The following is a 17,328-nucleotide window of genomic DNA, read 5'->3' on the forward strand; positions in this document are numbered from 1 at the left end:
CCAGGTGCTACTCCCCCAGGAGCGTAACCTGCTGATGTGGCTGCAGTTTCCTTATAGTCTGGCTCTGGGCGTAAATGTGCATCTGTGTGTTTTATACACACAGGTAGAATTACACGTGATTTTAACTTTTTGTCTTGTCTGCTTTTGTCCGTTTTTCAATAACGAATGTATACATACACGTATAGAAAGAGACAGGGGGAGAGAGAGAGAGGGCATATGTGGGCTTTTTTTAATATTTATTTTTGAGAGAGAGAGAGAGAGCACGAGCAGGGGAGGGGCAGAGAGACAGGGGGACAGAGGATCTGAAGCAGGCTCTGTACTGCCAGCAGAGAGCCCGATGTGGGGCTCGAACGCAAAAACTGCAAGGTCATGACCTGAGCTGAAATTGGACACTTAAACAACGGAGCCACCCGGACGCCCAGGCATACGTGTTCTATATAGATAATGGCTCACGCTTCCTCGGCCACCTTTTGGGGCTCACTTTGGACCAGGGAAGCCACTCTACGGTGTATTTACTCTGACCAGATTCACTCTCTGTGGGTGACTTTCTCACCCAGTTCTTGCTGAGGGGAGGGAGCTGTCTCTACTGCCTTTAAGAGCCTTGACTGAGGTTACAAAACCAAGAAAAGTGGAGATGATTCAAGCAATCATACGCTCTTGGTACAAAACAATGGCGGTGCCTCCCTGGAAGGTGATGCCGTGTGATTAGTTGACGAAATGGAACCGTCCCTACTTTAGGCTCTTCCCAGATTTTTATTTTTTATCTATTTTTAATTTTTTTAAGGTTTATTTAATCTTATTTTCGAGAGAGAGACAGAGCACAAGCAGGGGAGGGGCACAGAGAGAGGGAGACACAGAACCCAAAGCAGGCTCCAGGCTCTGAGCTGTCAGCGCAGAGCCCGACGCGGGGCTCGAACTCACGAGATCATGACCTGAGCCGAAGACTGAGCCACCCAGGTGCCCCTCTTCCTAGATTTTTAAAGGAACATTCAAAATGTAAGAAAGTTTTATGGTGCCAGGACCATATTCCTTTCTAAAACATTTATGAAATGTTAGAATCCAAATACACTACGTGGGGGACTCACACTTGCGTTGAATTCATTCATCTCTGGTTGGCTATTGATCCTGTAGCCAAATCATATGTGTAATAAAAGAAAAAAAAAAATCAACCCATTTAAGCACACAGCAAAAGCGAAAGAAAACCAGCCACGTAGGGGACGTTTCTGTGCTGCTTAGTAAGACTTGAAATTTCTTAGTCTCCTGAAGTGACAGAAATCACTTGGGGGAATTTGGGGTATTTTAGCTCAACTGTTAGGGATATAAACAGTGAACTTACCGAATACTGGGACTTTTGCCTGCGGCAAAACAAAGCTAAGACAAGTGGTTTCCTTCCCAGGATGCCCGGCAGAGCAGGTGGGAGGCGAGCTGGGCAGCTCACGGGATGGACCCCCCTCTGTCTGCCCAGCAAGGCTGTCCACCCACCGGAGCCGCCCGCACCCCCCGTTACCCTCTCCCTGCCAGGCTGGCGTTGTATTCACCTCCTGCTCCCCGGTCCCCTCACCTCTGGTGGAGGCATTCAGGGGGTGCACACCTGTGTACTCCCTGGAACTGTGTTCTCATGTTTTTAAATGATGGCAGCCACTTTTAAATGACGTGCAGCCACTTTTGAAAATGCACAGGAGAGTGTATGCTAACGTGAAAGTATGCTCGGCGTATCCTAAATACAGAAAACAACGTGACTCTTTTGTAAGAAGTTTAATATGAAAACAAGTGTGTCTGTCCACAGAAAGAAACACAGGATGGATATCCAACTATTAACTGCGATCATTTCCACTTGGTAGAATGACAACTGACTTCAGCATGTTTGAACTTGTCTGCGTTTCAGCAATGCACAGTTACTGCTTTGGTCCTGTCCCCCACCTCCCCAGTCTTGCTGACAGGTGGGCGAGCTCAGTATGACTTGAGATGTTAAGAAATGACAATAGCTTCTCAAGGACCCTGCATTTTTAATACTTGGGTCTCCTAGGGGCCAGGAGCTTTTGCATCGGCCCTGGGATCTCACCCGTTAGAAGCTGCCAGAAAGAAGCCGCGGACCTTGTGAGGGCCCCGGAAGAATGCCTCCTTAGTGGGGGTCTCCAAGTTCAGCCCTGTTTCTTCCCTGCCTCAGGAAGCACCTGTGTCCATCGTCTCTTGAAACAAAAACACCTGGGCTTGCCCCTAGCCTCAATTTGGGGACAGCCCCCCGAACGACAACAAAAGAAAGCACAGGCCTCAACTGCTGCCTGCTGGTCTCCTGCTCCTGCCCGAACTCAGCCTCAGGAGAAGGACCCCAATGGCCAGCAGGGGGTGGGATGCGATACTAGAGGAGGTCGGCTGCCCCTTCCTCCCTCCTCCCGGGTTACCGTCTGTTACACTCCCCCAAACCCACCTCCTCCAGTTAGCGCTGCCTGCCTCCCTCCACTTCTGTGAGTTGTTCCCTGAAATTGCCTTTTCCCTTCTTGTCTTGCAGCCCACCCAAACCAACCGTGTTCATCTCCGGTGTGATCGCCCGGGTAAGAACCATTCTGCCAAACCCTCGGTGCGCTGTGGGACTCCTCCTGTCTTTGTTAGACCCCATTCGTTCATCCGTCGGGGCCCAGAGGCCCCTGGTCCAGAGGCTGTGTCGTGTCCGTGGAGCACTTCCACAGCAAGCACTGTGTGGCGAGCACTGCCAGCAGGGCTCACACAGAGGAGCCGGAGCTGCCTGCCCCCCGCCTTCCTCGTGCTCCCCCTTCTCTTTCAACTCAACTAGGGTCGGCTGCTCCCCAGCAAAACAAGACTTAATAAGAATCGAAATAAGAGTTAGCTGTTGTGACACATGAAAATGACATGAAATTCACATCCCGGTGTCCGTGGATGCCTTTTAGCTGTGGATGCGGTTTTAGCCGCACACGGCCACACCCATTCATGCGTGTCTACACTGCTTTCCTGCTACAGTGGCATCTGAGCCACGAAGCCCGAAATATTTACTGTCTGGCCCGTTACCACAAATGTCTGCCGCCCCCAGACTAAATTCACGGGGGTTTTGTCGCACCCTTTACTTTTCAAGAGCCCCACTTCTGGTGAAACCCAACTTTAAAAAAAAATTTTGTTTTAATGTTTATTTTTTGAGAGAGAGAGAGAGTGTGTGTGAGCAATGGAGGGGCAGAGAGAGACAGAGACAGAATCCGAAACAGGCTGGCAGGCTCTGGGCCGTCAGCACAGAGCCCAACGCGGGGCTCGAATCCATGAACCGCAAGATCAAGACCTGGGCCGAAGTCGGGTGCTTAACCGACTGAGCCACCCAGGTGTCCCCCAACATTTTCCTTTAATGACCCAGCAGCACACTCTCCTTTGAGGGAGGGCACAGCAGTGCCAACCATAGCCCTGTGGCTCATAGTACATCCGAGCCCTTAGCACGTGAGGACTTAAGAAAATGCTCTTGCTGGACACAGCTCACCACGGAGCCCCAGGACCCCGGGGAACACACAGGTGGCTCCTCAGATACACAAAAGAAAATTAAATGCTGACACAAGGCCAGAGTCACCCCATGGTGACAGCTCAGCCCTTGCACATCAGGGCTCCAGCCTGCTTGCCGTGGTCTGGGCCCCAGCCACCATCACACATGCACTGTTGTCTCAGGAAGGCATTTCCTCCCCGACAAACAGCTGGGTGCCTTCTGTGAGACTCAGCAGGTTGGATCTGGCTTCATCTCACGGCTTTCAGCCCTGCCCTGGCTGTGTCTCCTTCCCAACAAGTGCCCTGACTCGGTCATGGCAGCAGATCAGAATTAGGACACTGGATTTGGTTCTGTTTTGTCCCTGGATGTAGAGGTCACAGTTCTCGCAGAAGAAAGCCACCCAATACCGGCTTAGTCCTGAGCGAGTCGTATGGAGACCTGAGCTCACGGCAAGGGGGGCAGACAGCATTGTCATCCTCTGGGTGCCCCCCTCAGCACCCCAGACAGCTTCAGGACCCCCACGGTCCCAGGAGACAGCCTTCTACCTGCCAGCAGGTTCCCCAGCCCACTGCCCACCCTACGGGGAAGCCAGAGGACGTGGGGTCGGGGGCTTTGTTCTTGCGTTACCCCGCTGTTCAGTGTTGGTGAGCTGGTGCATTCTGTCTCCCGACAGGGCGACAAAGACTTCCCGCCGGCGGCCGCCCAGGTGGCTCACCAGAAGCCCCACGCCTCCATGGACAAGCACCCCTCCCCGAGAACCCAGCACATCCAGCAGCCTCGCAAGTGAACGGCGAGGCCCCAGCGCCCCCACCAGCAGTGCCTTGATATCCCGACCTTTGGTATCTCCCCGGCAGAGACAATTGGCGTTTTCTTCAACCCGCTGCTCCCCTGGGAAATCTAAGACAAAGTGAAGCGCCCCGTCCTTTGCCTTAAATTTCCGTGTCTGACACTAGAAAGGATCTGACCCCAAACCTCGTTTGCAGGGAGTCCTGGTTGATGTCGTTTGAGGGTCAGCGTGCCCCTGTACGTGCCTTTAGCAGAACTTGCCGAGACCTAAGTGAAGTGTTCAAAGCCCAGCTTTACTTGTACGTCAGCAGTCGTCGAGGGCGCAGGTTTGGGAGGACGAGATTAAGGCTGGAGGGAAAGTGGACCATTTCATGCTTTTTAGTAACAGGACAACGCGTCTTAACACCTAGGGGACGCGTTTCAGAAAGGCAGGGCAAGGCAGGCTTTTGAAAGTGGCACCAGCGTTACTGAATTCTCCTTCCCGTGTGACAGGGGGTCGCTGTAGGGGGACACCAGGTACTCCTGGGAAAAGCCAAAGAGAAGCTCCCGTCTTTGAAATGGCTTTTTAATCCCAGGAGCCACCTTCTGGAGAAGGAGATCGTAGACCGTCTGTGCAAAGGGAACAGCTCCAGAATGAGATCTCCGTGTGCGTCCCAAACCCGGCACGGCCCCGATCCAGACCGCCTCCAGCGGGGCAATCAGGCAAACCTGCGTTTCTCGTCATCCCCTCTAGAGCCGCTTTTGAGTTCTAGAAGTGACCACCGACCGGTGGAGGAGTAGACGTAAAGCTAGTTCTGGAACACCAAAGCAAGAGCGTTGTGGAAAGAGCAGATGAAACTCTGCCTAGAAGAACGTAGAAATACCGTGTTCCACGTGAGCTAGAAAACACCTGTCAGTCCCACTGCCCTGAGTTTCTTCTGCCCGCGTGCGGTTTGCCGGGCCCGTTCACCTGTGCGAGCTGGACGGTCCTACTCTTGCAGCCCGTCCTTCCTGCCCGGAGCGGCCCTGGATGGCTCTTGGTATCACGGCGGTCAAGTGCTTTATTGTTCCGAAAAGCCAAAGGGCCGGTCCACTCGGATGCTGTGCCGTCCGGGCCCTGACCGACCACCGCCGACGGCCGTGTTTGCTGGAGGCCACCGCCGCCGGCCGCCCGATGCCCTTACCAAAGCCGCACCTGCCAGCTGGGAACCGTGACCTCATCAGACCGGCCCCTCGCCCTTCCCCGAGCGGGGAGCCCAACGCTGCTTCACCTTCTAAAGGCAGGTTTGCTTTCTCTGCTCGCTGATTTGCTGAGGGCCAGCGAATAACCCTCAAGGTGCCCTGTCATCACATCTAGTATTTCTTAGCCGTGGAGATGTTGGTATCATCGGGCTTGCAGGGCTGCAGACTGGGGGGGGAGGGCGCTGGGGGGGGGGGGGGGCTGGCTGGTGGGGGGGCATATGTCGCAGAGCACAGTGAGTAAGCAGCCACCTCCCAGGGCTGGGTCCGGCCTGGGCGGACCATTGTACCGTCTGCTACAGAAATTAAGACGCATCCTTTTCCTTGATACTTTTTAGTTTTGCGGCCCCGGGTGCCAGGCTGTTTCCCAAGGTGCATTTTTTCTCGTGTACTTTTAGCTACTTCTGTCATGTAGCCCTGGGCTCTAAATCACTAAACGCAAAATATTTTCCTGAATGAGTTCAATTGTTAACCTCAAGATTATTAACGATTGCAATAAAAGTCCCGCATTTCTTCTCATGGTTTGTTTTTTCTTATATTTCAGAGATTTTTTTTTTCTTCTACATTTTACAGGGGCTCCCCGACACTTTCACTAGAATCAGGCACATGCCCACGTCATGGATACTTTCACAGATTGTTGCCCAGACACAAAGTCGACCCTCTGGACAGCTGACGCCTTGAGTCTCATCAGCTACTTTAAAATGTCTGAAAATGGGAAAGCTTAATGCAGCTGATTAAAACATATTACTTGAGCCCAGCAGCTGGCCCTATGCTAGGGAGGCCCTTCGGGACAGACTTAAGAAGGAATTAGTAGTAAGCCCAGGGGTGGCTGTGAGCAGCTTTTGGTGAAAAAGACATTCACCTTTCTCCAGAGGTCTCCAGGAACCCTGTGTGGAGGAGAAGAGCACAACTGTTAGACCCTGGGATTGAACTGGGAGGGTCCCCTGAAGTTTCCCCACCCGGGGCCTCCTCCTCCCTCAGGTGAGGACCTGAGTGTCAGGCATCGGACAGGCCAGAGTTGGCATCTCCCAACCAGCCTGGCCTTTCCTTAGCCCTCGTGTCCCCTCTGGAGCCGCTGTTTGCATTAGCACATTCGTCTTAAGAGACTGGGAACAAAATGAAGGTCTCACGTATTTAGCGTCACCGGGCAGGGAGTCGGGCTCTGTCAAACGCTGGCGGACAGAAATGCAAAACACACAACCAACATGGGACAGAATTGTCCCCAGGCCTTTATTATTAACATCATTGTGACCTACATTTTCCCCACATCATTGCCTAACAAAGTACCACAAACTGGCTGGCTTGAAGCAATGGAAATCTATTATTCCATGGTTCTGGAGTCTAGAAGCTTGAAATCGAGATGTCAGCCCAGCCCTGCTCCCTGGGAAGGCCCCGGGTGATGCTCTTTCCCTTTCTGATGGCTGCTGGCATTCCTTGGCGTGCGTTGCTGGTTCAGCATAAATCCAATCTCTGTCCCCGTCATCACGTGGACATCTTTTCTGTGCATCTGTGTCCACATTTCTTTCTTCTAAGGACACCACCATCGAACAATGTCCTTAGACACTTGAACCACTGAATGGTTCCCCCTAATCAGTATGACCTCATGGTAAGGAATTTGATCTGCAAAGACCCTATTTCCAAATAAGGCCGTGTTCACAGATGCTGGGGGGTAGGACTTGAACACAGCTTTTGGGGAATCACAGTTCAACCCGGAGCATCAACCATGTGCTGGAAAGCCAGAAACCTCCCTCCCGGCTCACACTGTTTGACTAGCTATTTTGTAAATCGCTTTTTTGAATAAACTTAGCCATAAGAACGTTTTACCTGCTGCAGATTACCGGCCAGGGAGCAAAGCCCGTCTGCAGGCAGCAGGGGAGAGGCGTGGGTGTGGTTGGTGCCTCCAGCCGCAGGAGGCTGTCTGTCCCCTGGTCCCCGTGGCTTGTGAGGCTGCAGCTGTCTCTGCCCATGTCCTCAGTCCAGAGCCACATGCTTCCAGATCCCACATCTTCTTCCCTATGAGAGTTTTCCATCGGTGTGGCTGTCCCATTTCACAGGAAGACTGAAGCCCAGTGCCCAGTGGCAAAAGCCACTGTCAGCAAACATTTGTCGAAGGGAAATCTACAAATGGCCACCAAGCACATGAAAAGATGCTGGGGATCATTGGTCACCAGGGAAACGCAAATCAAAATCACAGTGAGGGACCACCTCGCACCCACTAGGAAGGCTAAAATCAACAAAGTCAAAGGACAGCAGGTGTTGGCAAGGATGTGAAGAAATCAGAACCCTCGTGCAGCGCTATCGGGAATGTGAAATGGTTGCAGCCACGGCCCACAGGGGCCGATGGCACAGGTGCTGGAGTGTAGGCAAGGGCCGGAGCAGGAGGCTCAGGCTCGGGAAGGGGTGGGAGCAGGGAACAGAACCCACGCGGACTCAGCAGAATACGCAGAGTCGGGGGGACAGCTGAAGCTCACACTGCACACGCGGGCACTCGGCCTCCAGGAAAGCCTGAGAGGATGTCGTGTGCAGAATAGGGCAGTGAAGGGCAGGGTGGCTGATGCACAGGGTTAAAGGTGACGAAACCTGTTGCTGAGCCACAGAAAGAATGGTTCACACACACAGACACAGACACACGCACACACACGCCGGAGTCTGTAGTGGAATTATTCCATCCCAACTTAGGGCTTCCTCCAGCCCTGAAGGGGAGGAACTGGAGAAAGAAGAGGCTGCCTGCCCTCAAGATGGAGATGGGGGCCAAGGCCAAGGACGTGTTACAGGATGCAGGTGCTTTCCTACCCCATGAGCCAGCCAGCTAGACGAGCGTGGGCTCCGCCCAGGGAAGGTTGCCACTGACTCAAGCTGGGTGTTCGTTACTGTGCTAAGTAAGCACTTCCCACGCACTGTCCACCAGCGCCCTCTGGACCACCTCGGAGGCGGACCGCAGCATCGCACCGATCACCAGACAAGGCAAGACCCCAGGAACACTCGGACGTGGGCGCGGGAAGTTTTAGCACAGAGGGTAAGTTCAGTAACACACCCCACCGCCTGCTAGCCCCGAGGGGCGGACGCCATGGAGGGGCCTCCTCGGGGGTCTGAGGATGGCCGGAGGGACTGGCAGGCAGAGGAATTCGAGGGAGCCAGGCAGCGGGATGGCAAAGATCCAAGTGAGGAAAGTGGAGAGGATGAGATGGCCTAGAGGGGGCAGTTTGGATGCTGAGTCCCCGAGGATTGTGACTTGGGTGCTGAAATCCTCGGGGAGACGGGGAACCCCAGGGTTACTGGATGCCAGCAGTTGGGATAGGCACAGGGTGACTGTAAGCAGAAGATGCAAACCACAGAGAAAGAAAGGCTGTGAGGAGGGCAAATGCTGATCTAAAAACCCCACAGGGACAAGAAGCTTCGCTTAGCTGCTGCCCTTTTTAAAAGGGGAGGGCAGGGCGGCTGTCCTGTGCTGAGCTGAGCCTTAAAGGAGGCGGGTCTGGAGCAGACCCGCCCAGACATGCCCATGATGAGATGAAGAGATGGGGAGGGGCCCTTGAGGCAGGCTTGGGGTGCCAGGCCATGCACTGGGGGGGGGGGGGGGGGGGGGAGCTCACACTCAGTGGTTCCAGTGCTGCCCCTGCTGAATCCGGTTCTCCAATTAGCATCTCTGGTCCTCAGGTCTCCAGCTATCTAATTGGGCCGCTGTGTATGCAGAGAAAGGGGTTTTGCAATTTTGCAAGAATACGAAAAAAATCATTGATACTGGTACATCTATGGTCATATTAGATACCAGTTTCATTAGATAGCTGGTTAATACCAGTTTCAAAAGAACAGAGCCCCCAACATGGGCAGACGGTGCTGGCAGGGCGTGGAGGTTTTGGATAGCAGGGACAGAAGACTGCAGAAAAGGAGGGCCGGATCGGTGCCAATCCAGGCGGTGTCTGGGATTAGAGAGGAGGCCAGAGAGTCTCGGTTAATGATCAGCACAGCAGGGAGGGGTAGAGCCTTAGGACCCTGAGGACCCCCTAGGACAGACGTGACCCAGAGGTCAACGAGGCTTGCATTGGCCCCTAGCTCCTGCCTGCTGTGCACGGTGCTCTGTTTGGGCTCATGTCTCCCTAGTACAAAGCTCAGCCCCTTGACTCGTTTCAGCAAGAAATCCCCCTGTGACTTTCACAAGTGTTATTGGGTTGATTCAAGACACAAGAGGTTATGGGGGGGCACCCATGGAGCCAGAGTCCTGCGCTCTCTCCTGGTGTAGAGAAGCAGACGCCCGCCCGCCCCCCACCCCATCTCTGGGCCCTTCTGGATCACCTGCGAGGCCCTGGCCTGGTCTGGGGAGACCAGCTCCCCACTCTCAACACATCCCCTCCTGTGCCAGTCCCTCTCTGGGTCCAGGGAGGAAGACAGGGGCCATATTACACCCTGTCCCGTCCTCAGGTGCATGCCGGTGGCACCAATGCCCATCTACTCGGGGGCCCGCCTCGACTCCACTCTTCAAACCACAGTCCGCCCCTGATGGAGCTGTGCCGGCCGTCATTGGAGCCCAGAGCAAGCGTGGGCCCTCTGAGGTCATGTGCCACTCTCCACTCTGTACCTGAGCAGTTCACTTTTCTTCTCTGGGCCTCGGCTTTATCACTGCCAAAAGGAACCTTCCTGAACTTCCCAGATGAGGCTGTGTGCGTGTGACAGGGGTGAGCACTCAGTCGATCTTAACTTATCATTATCACGATGGCTGTTATTCAGGACGCAAGACTAGAGACACCATAAGACTCTGCCCGGTTAAAGCAAACACCACTAAGAGGCCGAAGAAACAGGGCGAAGGTGGTGGGGCCCTGCTGTGGGCCTCTCAAGAACCCCATGCTCTACGACCCCCAATGCCGACTCAGGGGTGCACGAGCACATGCCCAAACCCGAACAACACTCTCCCCATCCTTGATCCGGGTTCTTTCACAAGCCAGGCACGGGCGCAGGGAGCCAGCGCGCACTGGGAGCCAAGCTTCAGGGTGCGGCAGGCCCGTGGCGGGAACAAAAGCAGCCGGAAACAGTGGAAACCACTGGAGACAGTGGAACGACCACCGGCAAAGTGGAGGGCGCTGCCCGGCCCGGGCAGATACCGCCTTCGGGCACCCCAAGAAAGGGCAGGGCTGGAGGGAGGACCTGGAAGGAGACGAAAGAGATCGCCAGACCCAGCAGGTTTTTAATTAATGAATTAGTTCGAAAACATCTGCCTCCTGCCTCAGCGGCCGGTGGTGCCCTTCTGCTGTTCTCCAGCTTTGTCGAACGTCACAGCTGCCATGCTGGTTACGTGCTTCTTTCTACAAACCCCAAAGTAAACTTTTTTTCCCCCCAAGACTTTGTATCCTGCTGGCCTCTGCAGTATACAAAACAAAAGCAAAACCAAACCAAAAAATCCCAGGCATTTCGTAACCGTCCCAGGAGGCGTCTACGGCCATATGCTCCTGAAGTCGAGAGGGGGTGAGTGGGTGGTGGTGGTGAGCTGTGAAACTCCGAGGACTTGAAATTTCCTCAATAGTTGTATTAGCTAGAGTTCTCCAGAGAAACAGAACAGGAGACGATGGGAGATGACCATAGATATAGATGATAGATGGATATGATAGATGGATAGGTAGAAGATGATGATAGATAGATAGATAGATAGATAGAATAGCTAGCCAGAGAAATAGATAAAGAGATTTGTTTTAAGGAATTGGCTCACATGATTACGGAGGCCAGCAAGTCCAAACTCTGCGGGGTAGGCCAGCAGGTGCGAGACCCAGAGAAGAGCCAGTGCAGTTCAAGTTCAAAGGCCATCTGCTGGCAGAATTCCCTCTTGCTGAGGGACGCCAGGCTTTCGTTGTTCTCAGGCCTTCCCACGACTGGATGAGGCCCACCCACATGGTGGAGGACACTCTGCTTCCCTCAAAGTCCACCGATTTCAATGTGAATCTCAACCAAAACCTCACAGAAACATCCAAAATAACGTTCGACCAAATATCTAGGCCCCGTGGCCCAGCCAAGAGGACAGGCAAAAACGAACCATCCTGACTCTATGTAGTGAGAACACAGAATGTACTTGGATACTAACGAAGTCTTCATTATCTCTAGGGCTGTGGTCCTCACTCGGGGGGGCCATCTTACACCCAGAGAACCTTTGGCAATGTCCCAGCCGGGGACTGGGGAGGAAGAGAGGGGCACTAGGGGTGGCATCCAGCGAGTGGAGGCGGGGGGTGCAACCCAAACTCCTACAATGCACAGGGCAGCCCCAACCACAAAGAATCATCCAGACCAAAATGTCAACAATACCAAGGTTGAGAAACCTCATTGGTCCTGTTCTAGAAGCCCATGACTTCTCACAATGAAATTACGTAATTAAAGGCAAATTTCCCTCATCCTGGACTCTTGAAAAAGAAATACATGTGTTTCAGTGACAAGGGCCTGCTTGGTACAGGCACCTAATGTAGCTGGAACTTCTGTGTGCTTTTCCGTCCCTGGAGCAGAAAATAGCAAACCACCCTGATCCAGATCCGCTCCTGGATGCAATGGAAAATTTTAGATAAAGCAAGCCCTTTCCTTCAGGGAGCGCGCACAGCATAACGGCTGTTTTCTCAGTCACCGATACAAAGGACAGCAGAGATTAATGTCCCCCGTGGCTCCCTCAGCACACTCACCTAGAACAGGCAGGACGGACACACAGGCTTTTGGCTCAGCTACTTAAAGATTCTCATAAGAAGGTCTAGAAACCTCTTTCCAAATGACTGCAGCCTATTTTCCAAAATGGACCTCGTATGGCTCAAGCTGATGAGCCTCGGAGTCCGTACACACGGCAGAGGGGTGAAGGGTGAACTTGGAAGACGGCATCTGTCTATGCAGCCAGCCTCGGAGCATAATGTGGAGGGAAGAGAAAGCTATGTAGGTGAAGCTCTCCTTCAGCCGGGACTTCGGCCACACCTTATGTCCCTGTCTCCCGGCAGAGTCCCCACCCTCCACACCCACCAGCAACCCTCCACAAGCCCTTGTCTCTGTCACAGAAGGACTAAGACCAGCTGTGACCTCGTGGGGAGGCAGCCGCTTCTGACCCACAACTCCATGCGTGCGATGCTGACATCCTTTCTACCCCTCAGATGTGAGGATGTCCAGTGAGTTGGTTCTCCTCTTAAGCCGCAACATGCACAGCACAGCTGGATGACATCACAAGGCGGCTGGAAAACAGGTTTCAGGGCGCCAGACGGAACAGGCATTTGCAAAAGCCACGTGCTTGACCACAAAAGTCTCCACCTTCGGTGCCAGTGATGCCTCAGCCTCTGTACGTCAGTTGATTAGAGACTTTCAGGTTCAGTCACTTCTAGAAACCCTATCTGCCAGGGTGACATCACTAACCGGGGAAGCCCTGTGTGACTGCGGAAGTCACTCGGCACAAACGAGCAGCTTTTTCGGTTACGTTAAGACTCATCCTAGTTCCAGTCCCTAGAATTACCCAACATCAGAGTTCGTGTCAGGCCGGACCCAGAAAGGCAGCCCAAGGGTTTGTGGTCCCTGGATCTTCTGCACCTGCAACCTGGAAAGCAGAGCATGGTGGGTGAACACCCATCCTTGCCCGTAGGACCCATGTGAGAAACCCACATCCTGGCCAGCACCAGCTCTCAGACTCGTGTAGATTGGGCAGATTTTGGAGGAGAAAGGACCTGTGAACAAAAATCACAACCCAAACAAACCAACGGACCTAGGAAACCATGTCTGGAGTAATCCTAAGTCAGATTTCCTTAAAGCATAATCAGGAACCCCCCTCAGACGACATTAACGTCACATCATATACCTCTAACGGCCCCGGGAGGATGCTCAGTGAGTTAAGATAACTAATGAAGCCCTTCATGTACTTATTGCGTGGGTTTCACAGCTGAAGCTTTTTTCCTGCCTTAAAACAAATTTTTGTCAACTTAATAGGTTCTTGAACTATCCTCATAGAGCCCCTTAGCGTCTTAAAAGGATCCCCCCCAAAAGTCATCCTAGGAAACACCACCACAACCAGGAGATTATTACCTCGGAGGCAGAAACCATCACAATGTCTAAGAAAGAGAACCAGCATCAGTTTGATAAACAAGCGTTTTCCTCAAGGACAATTAGGTAGTCTGAACAGAATGAGAAAATGATAACAGAGCACTTATTACTTGCTTTGTCTCAACTCTAGAGACTTAACCAGAGTTACACTGTGTTTCAGGAATCACAAAGGCATCCAAGGAGACCTGTTTCCCACCACTACCTCCACCCCCATTATCTTCAGCATCACCGCCACCATCACCTTCCTCCTCGCATCTACTGAGCACTTACCATGTGCCAGGGACTCACGGCAACCTTACCTGGTAGACGCTGTCACTGTTGATATTCCATAAGCACAGGGCGGTAGATAACTTGCTTCACTCACACAGCTAGAAGGTGGCAAAGTGACATTGATCTGACCACCAGGCTCTAGGCTGTTCACCACCCGTCTTTAATTTTTTTTTAAGGTTTATTTATTCTTGAGAAAGAAAGAGACAGAGCGTCAGCGGGGGAGGGACAGAGAGGGGGGCGGGGACACAGAATCCGAAGCAGGCTCCAGGCTCCGAGCTGTCAGCACAGAGCCCGCAAGGGGGCTCGAACCCATAAACCATGAGATCGTGACCGGACCTGAAGTCGGACGCTTAACCGACCGAGCCACCTGGGCGCCCCTTCATCACCGATCTTTGAAGAGCAGAACGCTCCACTGCCGTTTCCACATTGCATCCATCCCCTACCCTCTGACAACCCGGACCGTCGCCAGGCTCCTCTGTCTCCCCACAGAAGACAGCAGACGTTGCTCTGCCAATGCACAGAAGCCATCCCAGGGGTGGTAGGCGTCAGTAGTGGGAGGAACAACAGTGAGGTCCTCTGGTTGCCAAACATCTGGATCGGAGCCCGACAGGCGCTGGGTCCTGCTCCCAGGGTGGGTAAACCTAGGAGAAATTTGGACCCCATTCCTCCCGAGACGGAGAACGAAAGGGAGGAAATCATGAGAGACTAGATTAAAGTCCAGCTTCCCACTCCAAATTCAAGACCCCGTCTCCTCCAGCGGTCAATGGGACCCCCCTATGGACATGCTGCGGGTCCTCATCTCCAGTGGGGCTGGGGCAGGGAGCTCGAAAGGAGAGCCGATGGGGAGAGCTGGTCTACACTGGTGAGCGTCCCCCAAAATCAGATGGACAAGAGGATGGGGCCACCCCCTGCTTGCCCCTTGGGAGTTGACCGAGAGTGGAAAATACAAAGAAAGGCACTGACCTTTCCGCTTTGCTGCAGGGATGCCATCTTCTCCCCAGGGCCCTTTCCCCCCTCTTCTTGGGAATGGAGCCCATTATAGATGTACAGGCAACGAGCCCACTTCTAACAGCTCCGTTTTGCAACCTGACAGTTACACGTGGCGCAGGACGGAGTTGTAGTGAATGTGATACAAGTGGGGGTGTCTTAAGGGAGTTGGGTCATCCAGAAGATTTCCCTGTTGTTGCCCCTCACCTCTTTCTCATATGTGGAAAACAGGTATGATGGCCTGTGCTCCAGCAGCCACTTTGGATTATGAGGCAACCAAGGGAACGGACGCTGTTGCCAAGGATGACGGAGCAGAAAGACAGAAAGAGCCTGGATCCCTATGACAATGGAACCACCATGCCAGCCCCAACCTGCCTCTAGACTTCGCTTAGAGAAAAACAAACACTCGAGTGTTTAAGCCACTATTTTTTTACCACAACAGCGAAGTTCAGAGCACACACTGAGTATATCTCAGCGCCTCCTCTCACTAGCCCTGAGACCTTGGATGGGTTTCTTGACCTCTCCTTATCTCAGTTTCCCCATATGTAAAATGAGGCTAATTAGACTTTCTATTCCAGGATTTTTGGGCGCCTGGCCCACAGTAGCATCGTAAGCTTTGACAGCGATATGAATCGTAATGACGATGATGGTCGTTGATACTAGTGACACCGACGATGATCATTCTTGAGTTTTCTCCCACGTGCAGCTGAACCTAATCCTGTTTGATACAAACGCTCACCGTGGCCGAGCGGGAGTGCGTTTTCCCTGGAACAAAGGAGGAGACATCACTCCTTAACCTCCATCAGCAGCTGCTCCAGGAAACCATGAGGTCAGAAAAGCAGAGGCCAGTTCCCGGGAAGGAGCACCCTGGGGCAGTCATGGCAAGCCTGGTAAATGACTCATCCAGCCCACTACCAGGCTCATATTTGCTGGGTCGGCATACAAGCAGGACGCAATAGACAGAATATCAAGGTTGCGTGAGGGAAGGAAGGGGGCGAGACCATCCAGAGACGACGGGGCAGGGATGAGGTTCCCGTGGGAGCACATCCGAACTGGGGAGAGTGGGTAAGGTTGTCCGGGATGACGCTCGATGAGGCCGGCCCCCCTTCCGCCCTCTCCGACACCTACAGTAAGACCACCAGCCAGGCTCCTCGTGTGCGCTCCTGTCCTGATTTCCTGAAGCATCCTGTGTCCATAAGTCCTTCAGGAAAGCAGCATAATTTCTACCTGCTTATAGCAGAGAGAAGAGAAGCTCACAGTAATTAAACACCTTGTTGGCTGTGTTCTCCGGTTCTCAGGGCAGGGCAGACTCCACCGTCCTGAACTCTAACGCTGCGGATGCCAGCACGGGCCAGAGCCAGGACCGCTGGGTGCTGACGTGCGGACCTGGGACTGAGAGCAGGGGCCCGCTTCTCTCTCTGCCTGCTTTTCTAATCCCAGGTGGCTGGATGGTCGGAGGGCAGGTTGGCAGCAACTGTCCACCTCGGGGGGCACCCCCTGCTCCCAGAAGGCCCGAGGATGGGCCTGTTAGCGGGGCTCCCCTGCAGGCTCTGGGGAGAAATGATACACTTTTCAGGGGGGGGGTACCCTCCTACCCCCTTCCTCCTTCCTTCTCACGGTGGTTGGAAAGATCTTGACCCAGATGGCCGGGGATGCTGCTCCTGGCCCTGAGGATACCGCAGCAGCTGAGCCGAGCACCGATCGGGGCCGACTACCCACAGTTGGCGGTGCGGCCCTGAGATCGAGGAGCTGGGGCCCCTCTCCAGCCGCTTGGAAACCATGCACGATCCAAGGCAGCTCACCATTGCAGGGACTCACACAGGGCCTGGGGCTGAAGAGCTGTGGCCGGATTCTCTCTCTCCTAATGGAGCTTGTTAGGACGCAGAAGGCCTTTCAAACGTGCCTGACCGCGTCCCCGCCGCAGGCCATGATTGCACTGGCCTACCTTCCGCTGGGATTCGCAAGGGTTCTCCAGAGGCATTCCCGGTCACCTGGGGGCCGTGGAGGCAGAGAAGTGAGGGCCAACCCCTGAGGACAGTCTGTCAAGGCAACTGGTGCACAGCCTGTGCTCAGAGTGGCCCCCAGACTCTGTCCAGGCAACAGGCCGGGTGTGCAGACTTCCTTCAGAGATTCGCTCTCCTTTACGGAAATGACTAGCGCTGCCGGGCTCACAACGAGAACGTGTAGTGAAGCCGGGACTGGACCCGTCTGTCCGTCTCCAAAGACCTTGCCCCGCACCGCCTAGAAGCTGCATGTCGTCACTCCGTTTCATTAAGCAAGCCAAGCATCTTCTTCCCCGTCTGCTCCTCTGGGAGAAAAGCCAGGCGGGATCCAGGAAAGCTAGGCATTTTCCGCAGCGCGGTTACCACTGAGCCGATCTCACTGGTTTCCACTTTCGCTGAACACGGTCCTTGTCGGAGGCCGGTACCCTCATCAACGCGGCCTCTTCAGCCGGATCCCCAGAGGCGATACCACGCCCCCCTCCGCCGGCAGGAAGCGGCTGCTGGCAGGTCAGATTTTTGACCGTTGGGCAGACGAGATGAGGAGGCTGG

General features: G+C 53.9%; 1 long non-coding RNA gene across 2 annotated transcripts; it reads right to left on the reverse strand.

Annotated features, from left to right (window-relative positions):
* Positions 1 to 250: 250 nt before the first annotated feature.
* LOC113603797 (uncharacterized) lies at positions 251 to 16,442 on the reverse strand. 2 transcript variants are annotated; one of them, XR_008290016.1, is made up of 3 exons: positions 13,047 to 16,442; positions 12,133 to 12,997; positions 251 to 6,369 (listed from the first exon to the last, which is right to left on the reverse strand). It is a non-coding gene; the product is annotated as an uncharacterized LOC113603797 (long non-coding RNA). The 2 variants fall into 2 exon arrangements; XR_008290015.1 differs by having other exon boundaries at positions 12,133 to 16,442.
* Positions 16,443 to 17,328: the final 886 nt, after the last annotated feature.

The sequence above is a fragment of the Acinonyx jubatus genome, chromosome A1, assembly GCF_027475565.1.
Source record: "Acinonyx jubatus isolate Ajub_Pintada_27869175 chromosome A1, VMU_Ajub_asm_v1.0, whole genome shotgun sequence".
NCBI lineage: Eukaryota > Metazoa > Chordata > Mammalia > Carnivora > Felidae > Acinonyx > Acinonyx jubatus.